Below are 14,628 nucleotides of genomic sequence, written 5' to 3' on the forward strand. Positions count from 1 at the left end.
AAAAAAACTAAAGACCAACAATTGGCGGGAAGATGAATATCCAATGAGTTTAAGTAGAAGAATCGTTTTATCCAATCACGAAGCAGTAAGTTCACGTCATCCACCAATGGGAATCTTCGGATTTTATAGTTTGGTTATCTGGTGTTGAGACGGTTGGTCTCCGTTCACCGCATACCGATATTTGCATATTGTGAGCACGATGGTATTCTGCGCGCTGGGAACAGCCAGTTCAAAATGTAATTGAGAATATTGCAATCAGACTGTTAGTGATCAGTCCCAAGTAAATTGAATGCGTCATAGCTATTTCTAAGTAAATAGTATGTTATTTCGTCACACGTTAGGAATTAAAAAGAGGTTTTTTTTATGGAGTAGTTAAAACTTCGCTGATATGTTTATTATGAAGACAAATGGCGCAATTAAAATTGGTCATTTACCCGAATTTGAATAGTTTATTTCAGTATTTACACTTATGTATATATATATTCAGATACCTTTTTAAAAGTTGGCTACAATTAACCTTTTTATCTAACTTGGCAGCTGAACTTAGTTGGGTTTCCAAGAAGCCGTGAAGAGTCCGCAATGTTTTCATTAATTGTAATGTTAACTTACAATATTATAAATAACTTCAGCAAATAATATGGGTGAACGAACCTTACCTATGCTTACGCTTACCTAGGCAGTCGTTGAAAGTTGCACAATTATGTCACACGAGTTGCATTTAGCTTACATTTAAAATTCAAAGTAGGTTGGTAGTCAATACAAACGCAGTATTATAATTGCTGCGAAGCTATACTTGGTAATAATTTACGTACCTAGATTTATAGGGTATTTGCTGATCTGTCATTTTTAAGTAGGTAATTCATAATTAACAGATAATTCATTTATAATTTAGGTAATTCTTACAGAGCGCTTTTTGGGGTTCGTTAAGTAAAGAACCGTATTACTGAGGCTCCCCTATTAGTCCCTCCGTTCATAAACTTCTGACAAAAATTTTCAGGATCACCGAACCGGTTTCTTTATCTTTAGCCAATTTGTATGGAACCCTGAGTTTCGCGCGACTGACTCACAATTGCCCGGAATTTTTCGTATACACCAAAATCGACACAATACAATCAATGCTTATCATTAACAATACCAAATTCTCTATAAACAGGTTATCCTTTAGACAATACACCGAAAGACAATATTATAACATTTGACTTCTCAATCAAGTTACGAAACTCATTCACAATTAATAAAAAAATAACCAAGAACTGAATGTATGTATGAGCATAGTTCGCGTTAATCCTTCTAAGTAAATGTGCCAGTGAATTAGTCACGATAGTTCAACGGGATCGGGTTCAAACCCACGACCTTTCCCATAGCCAGTACTCACGATAACCCTAGGCTATTGTCCCCCCTACGTCGACAGAAATTTAATAAGCCCTTTAATTGCTTAGTGCACGATCAGTATTATCCCGATGTAAAAGTACTTGAAATTGCATTAGAGTAGACTAGCTACCAGTGATGTGTAAAATGATAATCGAACAGACTCGTCCAGTTAACTCGCTTGTTGAGAATTACTGGATTCGCATTCTAACGCATTATTCTGTCGAAAATTCTCAATAATGATTCGAAGTTGGAATTTAGGTTTAGACCTATTTATGCGGTAATTTGAGCATCTGTATGTCGATGGCAAAATGAATTCAGGCTTTCGCTACGTTCCTTCCAAAATCATCGAATTTGCGATTCTCATGTTTATTTATGTGCTATTGTTGAATATGATTTCAGGTTGCAGAATTCTCGATCTAAATGTGGCTTTAAATGAAATAGTAGTAGCTTATACTAATGATCAGAAAATAACAAGCGAATAAGCAGAATATTACACAAAGTGAAACCCTCAAAGTACATTGATAATCCGAAATCCATAATCCATATTAAAGCAATCATCTAAATGAACCAACCTAGATACAATATTGAAAATATTTATTATTGAGAAATTAATCTCCTTTATGCAACTATTGCAATTGAAATTTGGTTTAATCATCGTAATAACTAGACCGCTATTGAAATGATATTGCAATCACTTAGCAAATTACATGTCGAGTACTCATGTCACAATTTATATTGTGTAATAAGCGAATCTGGGATAAACAATACGTCAATGGCATAGCCATTTCTGAAAATTGCAATTTATTGCTAACTTGGCTTGCAAATATATTTTAATGTCATGTAAGTGACGCGTGTAGTTAATATACCTATGCAAGTGTTGGTTAATAAAAGTAATGCATTTTCTCGAAAAATATTCTTCAAGAAGCCAAAGAGCTTCTACTAATTTGCAATGGATACGCCAGTTAGAAAACAGCCGCTCTTAAAGGTCCATTTGAATGATAATCACTGAGGATGCAGACCCGGTACATAGTAACCGTTCGGGCATCCGGTCAAGCTGCCCGCGTCCGATCGAGAAAGTGAAAAGCACATCCCTGCACTAACATTGTGACGTATAAACTAATATTAGTACAAGAAAGTCCAAAGTGCTTAATACCGACGATTAAGGAATTAACAACCCTTGGTACTGGCAATTATCAGTAATGATGCCGCAATCTAAGCTAAATGTAATTTGCACGTGGAGTTGCAAAGCACGGGCGAAAACTAGCGAAGACGTTAATATCGGTACTATGTGAAGAGCGGCATACGATTCCGAGTAAATTGCTCCGGTTGAACTAATTGGGACTGGAGGAATTCTGATTGTTTCGTATCAACAACTGTTAGAAGTCGAAGACGGTGTTCTGTTTGACACAAAACACAAGCATTTCATTGAAATGGATAGAGAAGGTCCTCATAAAAAGTAACATGTATTTTTTGGAGTGTGCCCCAAGGCTGTGACTTGGGCCACACGGATGGCGTGAGCGTCCACCGTCTCGGGAGATTACAGTGCGTTGGCATTTGTTCAACAGTAAGGATACATGAATGAAAGTGCACTGTTGGTATTCATTAATGCGTCTGACACTTCGGAAGTTATCGACGCTGATAGACGGATGTCCGTGCTACTAAAACGATAATTATCTTAATTGTTGCAACGTGTTTCGGATTGAGCTATTTACGGTCGTTCAGGTTTATTGAATGGGCTCGCTAAAGCCGGTCCAGTTTCATTACTGGGTACTCGGCATACCAGCGATATGTGCTTTTCTAAAAAGTGGGTGTTTAGTTTAATAAAGTTGTTTGTGGATGTTGTAAAAGTTCAATTATACTCGAGCTCAATTTCTTTTCTGAGACTCCAGGTTATAATATTTTTTATTGATTATTGTTTTTTTTTTTCAGTTTGCTTTATCCAATTAAATTGATCAAACAACGTTCTCAGGATTCACACTGAAACTACGTACCATCATACCAATCACAAAAATGTTTATATTAATAACAGAAACGCTTTAAAAGTCTCGAACAGGTCCTTGATAATACTTATATTGAACAAAAACAGTTCTGCTGAAAAAGGCGACGGCGCAAGATGGTGCGCTTGTTTCCCACGCATGCGCACTGGGAACCTGCGGCGAACGCGCACATGTGCTCGTTTACGCGGGAAAACTCGCCTTGGAACGCGTCGTTCTTTTTTCAAATTAAATTTGTGTCAGAGTCATCATAAACAATATGTGTAAACAAACTTTGAGTTATTAGGTTAAGGAGTTTGGTTTTAAAAAGGTTTTTATCAATCGTTTTAAGTGTGTTCTTTCGAAGTTATTTATTTAGGTACTTCATATTTTTTTATAGCAGTTCAATAAAGAATACAGTAACATTCCAATAAGCTGGCACTTTAATATTTTAATGATAATTTGGACAAAATTACAACTGCGTGCCAAAATAAACTTTTTAGATCCGAAATCCAAGAAGAAAAATGTATCTCAATAACTATCTCTGACATGTTTTTAATGTATATCATGGTAAGCGAGGCCGTCCCGGGCGGACATCGAACTGGCACCGTCTCACCGTTATGATAACCTGTTCTCTCTCATTAGTTCGACGGACATCTTACAATGTAATTGCAATTTATCTCCTGTTTGTAATGAGCACTACTGTTAGAGTGCGTAGTATTTTTTCAAAGAAAGAATTTACAACTGGATTAGATAAGCCATTTGAAAAAAGCTGTTGTATAGTCAACGGGTAAATGTACAAAAGAGGTTCAATAGGTTGGTCATATTGTTTGTTTTTTTTCTTGGCGATGACGTATGTTTGTAATTTTTACATCTGACAGTTTAAAATAATTTATTTGTCAATCGGTAGTCCAAATGCAAGGCACGATAATTATGATGCTGGCAACTTGCGACAGCTGAAAGTAGGTGAAATGTACAGTAAAGTCCTTACCACTTTATCGGTCTATAAAATATTATATTACAGAGCTCTCGAAGAAATAAGAAATTGTGAATCTTCAAGTACGTATGATCTACGGAACATTGGATTTCTTGGTAAAAAAAACAGCTTTTCTCAAGGGATCCGATTAGTGGGGGCTCATTTAGCTAGGCACACGTGGTGACCCGCATGTGTTCTCCCGTCTTAATAACGAGCATCTGGGCCTGCTATTACACGATTATTATCAAAAACAACCAAATACTGAAAACAAAACATTGTGAATGATGACTCTCTAATTCAGTCGTATTCTCTGCTGCCCGCAAGAGGCATTCAAGATGTTTCACGATGCAACCGTGCCGGTTTGTAATGGTTTCCCATTGAATAGGTTCGTGTCAATGATCGAGTCTTCTTAAATTGGCCGGATTGTAATGTTAGGGTCAGTACCAATTGACCCTATGCAGCTGCCGTTCCGAACGGTCCGTTTTCATGCGTCTTGGTGTAAATACTTGTATTTTATTTGAAACGTGTTTGCATCAGTATAATCAATGGGACTCGAGATTATGACATATAACTCTCGTATTTTATGGGAGTAGAGGAAATCGTTTACAATAACTCAATTTCTTGTGACGCCTTTATGAGCGAATTTTACGAAGTGATAATTTTATGAGGCTCGCGTATGGATACACGTAGGATTACACTTGCGATAACTTATTTATGACTGATCTTAATAGCCGTTTTGAAAACTACTGACATTTCGAACACCTGCTGTATGCAAAGCTCAAACATACTGACATTATGATATGAGAAGATGTTATTACGATCCTTAACCTTTTTGCAGTGTACGACTCCTCAAGAATCAACCCGGTGACCCAATATTAGAAACGACTATAGTGTCAATCGAAACAATTGAATACAAAACGGAAGCTTTCATTGCTGTGTTTATTGATACGTGTTTCGATCACCGCCTGCTCCACGCGTCATTGGCGATAACCCAACCAGTAAGATCCGATGCAAGTCCAGTACGTACCAATACTAATATGTGTCATTGTCAATGTTTTTGAACTATCCTCTCAATTGACGGAGTCTTTCAATGAATGGGTGACACATCATTAGAGTATTTATTTATATGGTTTGATGCTTAACGTATATGTAATGAGAGAGGCAATAAACGATCGTAATTGTCAGTCAATATTCTTTGTTTGTTGACTCATCGGTTTTCAATGAACGGCTTTATTCTTTTGTGTAAGAAAGCTTCCTTAAGCTACGAAGTGTGTTCAAAGTGTTTTCTTGAGTCTAATTTTGTGACAATAACAAATTGTTTTTTTTTTTAGAAATGAAAATTTGTCTTATATTGGTCTTATATTTTTGGTACGTCTCAATGATATAGAATGTTGCTCAGCTGTAAGATTCTAAATAATTAGGGTACAAACTAGATGTTATGAGATTTTTTAAAAGTTCGTTATTTGTGCAATTTTTTATCTCATTAACGAATTAACTATACATTAATCTATCCTATCATCATAATAAATAAATCTACTGTTCCAAAAAAAAATTTTGCTACTAAAAACTAAACTCTATCAGAAATATCTAGTAGCTAAAAACCGTTTGACAGTTATCGGTATCAGTAACGTGAAAACCAGATAGCCTAGTTGGATGACTGTACTGCCCGCAATTCGATCAACGTTCACGTTTGTAAAAATGTCACTTGTCCACGGGACTCCATAGTTTTTTTATTTTACGAGCTTTTATTTAGTTCCCTTTGTCTGTAATCAAATCTTTCGAGTTAAAATTCAGTCACTTCCTGGTTTCTGATTGCGCTTAAAGTTTGCGTGCTTTCATTAATTTTGGGAGAATGTTGTCGTATGATGTTATGTTGCCGATCTGATGATGGATGAAAGGTGGTTATGGAAACCTCAACTATAAGCCGATGCAAGCTTATGGGAGAATCTGAAATTATTTCCCGAAGGATTGAGAAAAAACTCTTTTATGAATTCGGATTCCGAATGAGTTTATCTGAGTCTCTCTTTCCTACAAATGTTATCATCTTATTTGATGTTTTGCTGCTAAAATTGGTTGTTTGGTTAATTTTGAACTGACTAAGGTTAAATATAAAATTGTAACTCCGGACAGTTACCTTTACTAATCGACAGCTGTCATAATATACAAACAGAAACAATTTATAATATTCTAAAATAATGAATGCTATAAATGAATAATTAACTGTCAATTATAATATTGTTTTAGTTTCCTCATTGTGGCAGGTGGTACAGAATTACAAATCAGCTGTTACTTGACTCATTTTGATCCTTAATTGTAATTTAAGAGAAGTCTGACATGTAATCATGCTGTTTGACATTGGTAGGATTTTAGGTCAAGATACATGTGTTGTGTGTGGATAATGAGAGCAAGCATGTTTGGGAGTAACAAATATGGTTTTTATAGTTGCTATAATATGTCGCCTTGTTAACATTTGGTTTCGTAGACTAGTTTTGTTGTAACTCGCCCAGTGGTAATCGATTATGACAGTATCGAGTAGTGCAAAGTAACTCGATTACTCGATGAATTTCATAAAAATTGATGCTCTATTCCAGCCGTTCATTTGTAATATTAGCATGGATTATTATATAGAGATGTATTACGAACCATTACGCACAATTGTCGCTATATTTAAAACATATGTCATGTCTTGATATACGTCGTGCAGTAATACAATGATGTTATACTTGTAGGTATTAATTCTATATCAACTACTCAGTCTATGGCTACGTACAATGTTTTAAAAATATTTTAAAACATTTGTTTCGAAACAGAATTTTTTTCACAATGTTTTAGAATTTTATATGTTTTCCGAGTTTTTAGAACGTTATTGTTTTAAGCTAAGCCCAACAGCTTTAACAGAGTCGTATTCAATAGTTGTTTTATAGTAGGTTTATGTTACAATAGGCATTAAGGCTGAACATTCATAGACGAAGCAGTTTGGACTGCTTGGAGCAGATGACAAAACAAAAAAAAAACAACCTGACAAATTCGAGTTCTGTTTAAATCAAAATAAGGCTGAGGTGGAACCCTGGTACTGACGGTAATTGCAGAAGTGCAGAAGCAAGAGCTGATAACACTCGATCGCTACTCGATTTGGCTATAGTGCCATTTAAAAATAAAACAAAGTCTGTTTCAAGACTTATACTGCAGCCTCTGTATAAAAGTTTGTTGAAGTGTCAACTTGAAAACACGAAAATTCAAAAGGAAATACTTTTCTTTGAAATTAACTCTCCAATTACTACTTATAGATGTAAACATGTTATTGTTTTAAAAGTGTCGACAGTTGGTGCAGACTATGTATGGACCGCCTTATCATATTAGCTGAAAAACAATTGAAATCTTTAAGGAAAATGTGTACTGACTAATCATGGCGTTAAGGAAAGAATATAGGAAACTATGTTTCCAATAACATTATGTATTCTGACTGCACTGATCTTATGCGACGACCGTCATCCGAAATCGTAAAGCAATTGTTTCATACGATCTTAGTATAGAGAGACACTTGTGTTGGTTTGCGCAGGAAGAGCCTAAGATTCTTCATTTCTTCTTCAGAGTTAGATGACATAAGAAGCGGTGAATGGAATTACGTCATTGACGATCGAGAATTTTAAAAAGAGATCTAATAAAAAAAATGGTAATATCTATTGGAATATATCACAACTACAAAAAATGTACTAACCATGAATGCGCGTGTTGATCCTGTGTGCCTTTTGTATGACCCATCATTGTTTCACTCTAGGCCCTCCCTCCATTGAATATAGTGTAACAACAATGTTTTTGCGGTTAAAATTCGAGCTAAAATAAAGCTTTTCAATATTTATAGAAATGCTTTTGTTAAATATTTTGTTATTAATAGTAAGTAGCACTTCAGTTTTGTTTGTGTTATTTTTGTTTTAATAAATTTGTAACAATGTTCAACCGCTATCTCGATTACCTACTAGGCTTTGACTGTTACACTCGAACCTGCTTTGAGTTTTCGAGTATCACTCGATTTTTAATTACGTAATCGATAACATTCTCTCGAATACAAAATTCGAATAGTATTGTGACAAAAATTTGTAACGATTAAAAGTTTTACACAATTCTTTAATCGAATCGAGGTGTTATATCGAGTCGTGATCGTAGTTGCGTAAGTCGCTCGCAATCGCAATTAATTCTGTGCTCTATGTCTTGTTGCGCAGTTGTTCAACGTTCACATGGGCCGTTTAGGCCACAATTGGTTTTAAAAAGTATAATTGATTTAGGGATGAGCCGTGTATAAAAACTAAGATGCTTAGTTTCTATAATGGAAAATAAAATGAAATTCTCATACAAATAAATTAAAGACATCATATATTACTACGTCGGCAATAAAAAAAATATATTTTATGGCCTTACCATTTCGATTAATATCACATTACTTGCGTGAAAAGCGAAACCGCGGGACATAACTAGTAATAAACTTGGTATATCTCTATTGTTCTTAGATTATTGCTAACAGTAAAACAGTCAATGATCTTCGATTATTAAAACTCATTACAGAAAACAAAAAACGGAGGAAGTAGCTGGCTGGCAGTAAAAAAATCAAATTATCATCATAGTTCGCAAATGAAGACTACGTTCCACACTCAAACTGACAATTAAACTTTTTTAATTCTGGAATAAGTTACGAAGATTCGAGTCGAGAAAATCACAGAGTGTGTAATTCCTCAGAGCTTGCGTGAAATGAACTATCGTATTTTGCAAACGTAACGTATAATTTGTACCTTGCTACTTGTAACGTCTAGAACTTTTAAGTGCATATTATTACGAGTATCCGTTTACCAGCAAAAGTGTATGTTTTACGCACTTCTATCGCGAGAGGGCTGGAGTTGTAATGACTAAATTCCTGAATTATGTAATCGTCTGAACCATGAAGGCTTTGCGTTTTTATGTGGAATATCTAGTAATTTTCTATATTGTGATTTAGTCAAGAAAACTTCTTGCTAATAAAAGCACATATTTAAAGTTTATGTGTTTTAATAAAATGTAATTGATCTAAAAACGTACATGAAATAAAAGTTAAATTTAGAATCACCGAAATAAAACTTAGAATGATTGATAAAGCAAGGAGTTCAAATTCATTGACCTGCAATCTAGTCTGAAAGATAAGTACCAAAACTTACTCACTTTCTATAAATAATCAATCGTACAATAGTAAAAAGTACGTCGATTAGTAAAAAAAACAGTCGTGAGGCCATCTCGTAGGGAGCCAAGTAAGCGTGACCGTGCAATGGGGCCGCGTGCGAATTGCCGGCTAACTGATTACTGTGGAACCGGTCGTATCAAAAATTCTACTACACAACGTATTTTGGTGTCTGTTAATCTGCTCCAAAATGTAAACTTCAAGGCAATTATATTTATACACCAAGCTTGTAACAAATACACCGAAATCCAACTCATTAGAAATCAATACCAAATGTCTGGATGCGCACAATTGGCTAGTATCTAGTAAAAGTTTAAACTAATCACCAAAACAAATGACTTTACTACACGAACGATCTATCACAACAGCAATCTAGATTAATTTATTTACATTGTTCCTAACTATTATGGGAATAGCAGTCAGTAATGTGATTCACCAATGATTCCCGTTTAACGAATGTGTAAAGAGCGTGAGTGAACTCGATTGGTCAGCGGTCGCGTCGCGTCATACGTTCTTTTTCTGATTGGCTACCGAAAAAGCGATGTGCGTAATGTTAGTGCAAATGTCATTGCGCCGATTGATACTTTAACTTGATTCCAAGTTGGAGGCTCTCTTTGAGGCTCTATTAAAATATGTTTTTAAGAACTGCTGTCTTACTTAACCCTCAGGAGTATACCAGTAGGAAGCATAATAAATAAATCGACAAAGAGAATCGTATCAAATCGAAAAACTTCACTTAAGTCCATCTTCAGTAGCGAACTTATAAATCCTCTTTGCAGAATAAAGTCAAAAACTTTTCTCCCACAACAAATTAGTTTTTGAGTCTACGTTTTGATATTACGATCGTAAAACTAACACAGTCAAATCACATCATGATGTAATGTTTTTATTAAAACATTGTTTATATGTACAACACATTGTTTTCTCATCATGCATCGCACATGTATGCTGTATATTATTTCATCGTTTAGTTTATGTTATGTAGGCTCGAAAGGTCGCTGACACAAACAATTCTATTGTAGATGCTCATTTGTTATCGCAAGATTATGTTGTATAAGCGAATCGAGAGTCGGCTATCATAATGACATATTGTTTATGAATTATCGTCGTGTTCGACGCAAATTATATTAACCTCTACTTAGATGATTTTTCTGTTGGCAGTAATTGACGTTGTCGGTGCAAACTGAGATTGAAATGTAAAGTTTATAATTTGTAATAAAACACCACTTAGAAATATTACAAGTTTTCCATTTGTTGTAAAGTTCTTTTCATCGATATCTCTAATTGGTACACGCGCCACTTCAAGGCAAATAAATGAACAGCTTCATCGCTTTGCCCTTCAACTAGTTATAACTAGTGCTATTTTACACGCGTATTCTATCAACCGTAGGCACTTTAAAGTTCAACAAATCATCTTGTGCATGCACTTCGAAACTGAAGCAGAAGTTTCAAGTTCAACTTCTCGAAGTTTCTTAAAGTAAGTGAACTTTAAGTAACAATCTAGGTAACGTTTACAAAATCACAACGTGTTTGTAAAGGGTGTTCTGCACCGTCACACTTTGTCAACCTAAATATATGTTTGGTTGACAGGAACAATAATTCAAATATAATCGTTGGTTGCGTGTTTAATTTGCATTCGTAAGCTTCCATTTAGTTCAAGGGACTTGCGTAGAGTTGATATGAGTTTTAGATATCAGAAGACGTTCCTGTTTGGGAATCGTTCATTGCGTTCGGTCAACTTTGTATTTGTTTGAGGTATTTTAAATTTGAATTGTGTTAAAGATGGACATTGGAGATATCGCCATTTTGTGATTGATAAGTATTTTTGTAATACCTACTTAATTGATATATTTTTAAACTTTTCGTAGATAATTCAAATTGCATCAAACTCTTTATTAAAATATATTTAATTTTCAGAAGCGTGTAAATAATACTGTGATAGAATTATAAAAAATACATTTTATTATGCGGCATATATTTAATGACAATAAAGAATAATGGGCCGGAATCGCTAACGAGATGCGATTATTTCAATCAGGCTGCATTGCACAGCGTTAGCGCTCACTTGCTTATTATATCATTTTTCTCTGCTATTCAAACGTCATACTTAAAGGCTTCCACGTGTTAATCATTTTCGTATCATGACTGTCCTCCGTAATTTTTCAATTTGTCATAAAATAACGTTGTTACCGGCGTCACGCATGCTTGCTGGCTATAATCTGGTAAATCTGCGGACTTACTCCCAAAACTGGTTTGGTACTGTTTTTGATTTCTATTCGGTTCTCGATTTGGTCCTCATATTATTTTATCAAACCAAAGCAAGATTGTCAGTGTCCGATATTACGTTACAACTTTAACCTAAATTTGCTTTAATTTCGACTTCCAGAGTACCAACTCGATTTCAAATGGATTTAAACATAACTCAATTCTGGCAGTAGTAAGCCTTACTGGTTATGGGTTTTGTCCTCGTAAAACCGCGGTCGTGGGCATCGTAGTCCGAAGATACTTAGATTCGGCACGCCTCACTGGAAACAACGTCTCAACGAAGAACGAGTATATTGGAGCGCCGTAACGCTCTGTGGCTCCACACATACCAGTGTTTAACCTATGAAGGCGCTGGTTTACCCTGCAACGTGTTACACAAGTAGACAGTAAACTTGGGGCTTATGTCCGTGTACTGTACGTGCGGGAAGTATGCATTGCCCGAACTGAGGTTCGGCTAGCAAACTTAAGATGGGCAAAGATCGAAGTTTGAACACATGTAGAGCGGCTTGCGAAACTTAAATTGTGTTTTATAGCGAGTTGGAAAAGTTATATTACAAAACGGTTTAAGAAAACACGGCTTAACAATCAAGAAAATAAGTAGGTATAGAGACGGTGACAGATATTAAAAACCTTAACGTGATAAACATTGGACACTACCGTATCTCAAAACCGTATAAAAACAAATAACAATTTGATTTGTAATCTCCAAGTGATCGATGTATCATTTAGATGGTAATCAACACCCGTGAGAAACTTATAAAAATAAACTCGTATTTCGGAATTTTATTCCATTTATATAAGAGATAACAGAGCTGAATAATTAAATATAGTGGATCGAGAGATGTTTTGGTAATCGTTGGAATTATAACTGTTGTTTTATATTGGAACCGACGGGTTTTCTTATACAGATGGGTTATAAGAAACTATAGTGGCCATTGCAGCTGCTGAATATCTAACAGACATTTGAAAGTCGTGATAAGCAGGTGACGAAATTGTATGACGAAGCCACGTAAACGAGCCCAAAGCAAAAAATAATGTAGCTTTTTCTTCATAAAATTAAATAAACATACTGACTTGATATGGTGAGTATACTGTACCTGTAGTGGGTTAAACTCTTTGTTAAAGGCTCGTAAAAAAGTTGAATGGCAGACACCACAACAGTCTCATTGTTCTCACACACATCGACACCACTACGTTCATGTTATCCTTTTCATTGTAAGTTTCCAATATTCATTCAACACCACACACAATTACAAGCGTGCATCGTTTCTTTGGACTTCACGCACACGATAAACGATTTAAATTCAAACATCATTGATGCAATTAACAGCGGGGGCATTTGAACTGATATAATAATTGTCTTTCATTCAAGGCTGAAGTGGAAATCGTTTAGCGATTGCCTCTTTAGTACGATCATAAAATAAAGGAACAACGCCTCCTTATAAGGCATCAAAGACAAGTGTAATTAGGCCTTCTAACTAGATGTCATTATTTCAATTTGTTATCTATAGTTGTCATCATTCTGTTTCGAAGTTGGTCACGGGCGCAGAGGCGTCACTTTTTGTTCTTTAAAATCATTAACCGCGTTTGTGACAACACGCGAACGTCCGACGAACGTTTTTTCAATTCGTATTAATTACTAAATCCTCGTACTTGAAGGTTAAGACGCACGGACATGTGTTGTTGGTTTATGCGATAATAATATACGTCAGTAGGTCTCGATTATTTTTACAAAATTGTCGACCCGAATTTAATTTCGAATAAAAGGACCAAAATTTCTAGTACCACCAAATGAAATAAAAATAGCGTTTTAACCGTAGCAATTCTAGCACAGTTCTTTACTTTTGAAAGTTAAAAGACGTTGATCCAACGAATGAATAGCTCGTGGTGACAATTCGTCCGGAACCGAGAGCCCCTAGTTCGCAGTTGACGGTGCCCCACACAAAGTTAAGTTATAGGTGCGCGACGCGGGCGGAGTCGCAAACACATTCAGTTAGCATAACGATTGATATTGTATGGGATTACAGGATGGCATCATGTGGTATCGAGGCTCGCGGGTAGGAGACGACACGCTCAGCTGGCCAGGCGTCACGGGCTGCCGAGCTCCCCCTTCTCGCCGCCTTCGGGAATCTTCGGCCGGGTCCGCCGGTCCTCGGCTCCCAGCTCCCAATTCTTTAGGTGCGCGCACGCTGGGTGACTCAACTAATTATTGAGATCTATGGGTGTAATGATATCACGGGGTCTTTATTGTTTTATTTTGTTGTAATTGGCTTGTACTCGGCGTATGATTAGTCATCTAATTATAGGTCCGAACAAATGTTTAGTTCCACAAGTTGGTTGCGTTTAAAGAAGGCTATTATTCATTTCGAAACTACTTTGGACAAGAAACACATTTTAGGACAAAAAATCTATTAACTTTTTCTATGTAGGATTGTTGGTTGTTGGCAGCCAGCATTTGTTATGTCGTTTCATATTCCTTACTGACGCTTGAGACTTGGAGTTACTCGTTCAGTTTATCAGTAAAGGCTTTTATTAGGTGGGCATTGTTCTTTACAGCAATATTGTAACAGTTTTTTTTTATGTATGGAAGGATCACTGTACTGTGACGTAACAAAAACAAAAGTCGAGGCGTGACATTGTTTTAAAAAATGGGATCTCTGTGATCCTACACTTGTGCACGCATAATGCGGTATGCAGTGGGTGTGAGTTGAACCGACTCTTGTTTACATATATTTTAGGTGGTTGAAATGCGCCAGATTCTAATGAATATTGAACTAGTTTAGTCATTCGGGTGTTTTGTTTAACTTCCTACTAGTTCCCTTGAAACTGACGATTACAAC

The 14,628-nt window shown here is 35.9% G+C and overlaps 1 protein-coding gene and 1 long non-coding RNA gene across 5 annotated transcripts in view; one reads left to right on the forward strand and one right to left on the reverse strand.

Moving 5' to 3' along the window:
• LOC113507132 (epidermal growth factor receptor) overlaps positions 1–14,628 on the reverse strand; it is a 118,040-nt gene that overhangs the window by 86,752 nt on the left and 16,660 nt on the right. The window lies entirely within an intron of this gene.
• On the forward strand, positions 2,525–14,393 carry LOC113507419. Of its 4 annotated transcripts, none has more exons than XR_003401864.1 (3): positions 2,531–4,436; positions 5,159–5,339; positions 13,816–14,393. It is a non-coding gene; the product is annotated as an uncharacterized LOC113507419 (long non-coding RNA). The 4 variants fall into 4 exon arrangements; XR_003401865.1 differs by lacking the exon at positions 13,816–14,393 and adding an exon at positions 8,881–11,388 and having other exon boundaries at positions 2,532–4,436; positions 5,159–5,318; XR_003401862.1 differs by lacking the exon at positions 13,816–14,393 and adding an exon at positions 8,881–11,388 and having other exon boundaries at positions 2,533–4,436.

The sequence above is a fragment of the Trichoplusia ni genome, chromosome 1 (genome assembly GCF_003590095.1).
Source record: "Trichoplusia ni isolate ovarian cell line Hi5 chromosome 1, tn1, whole genome shotgun sequence".
Taxonomy (NCBI): domain Eukaryota; kingdom Metazoa; phylum Arthropoda; class Insecta; order Lepidoptera; family Noctuidae; genus Trichoplusia; species Trichoplusia ni.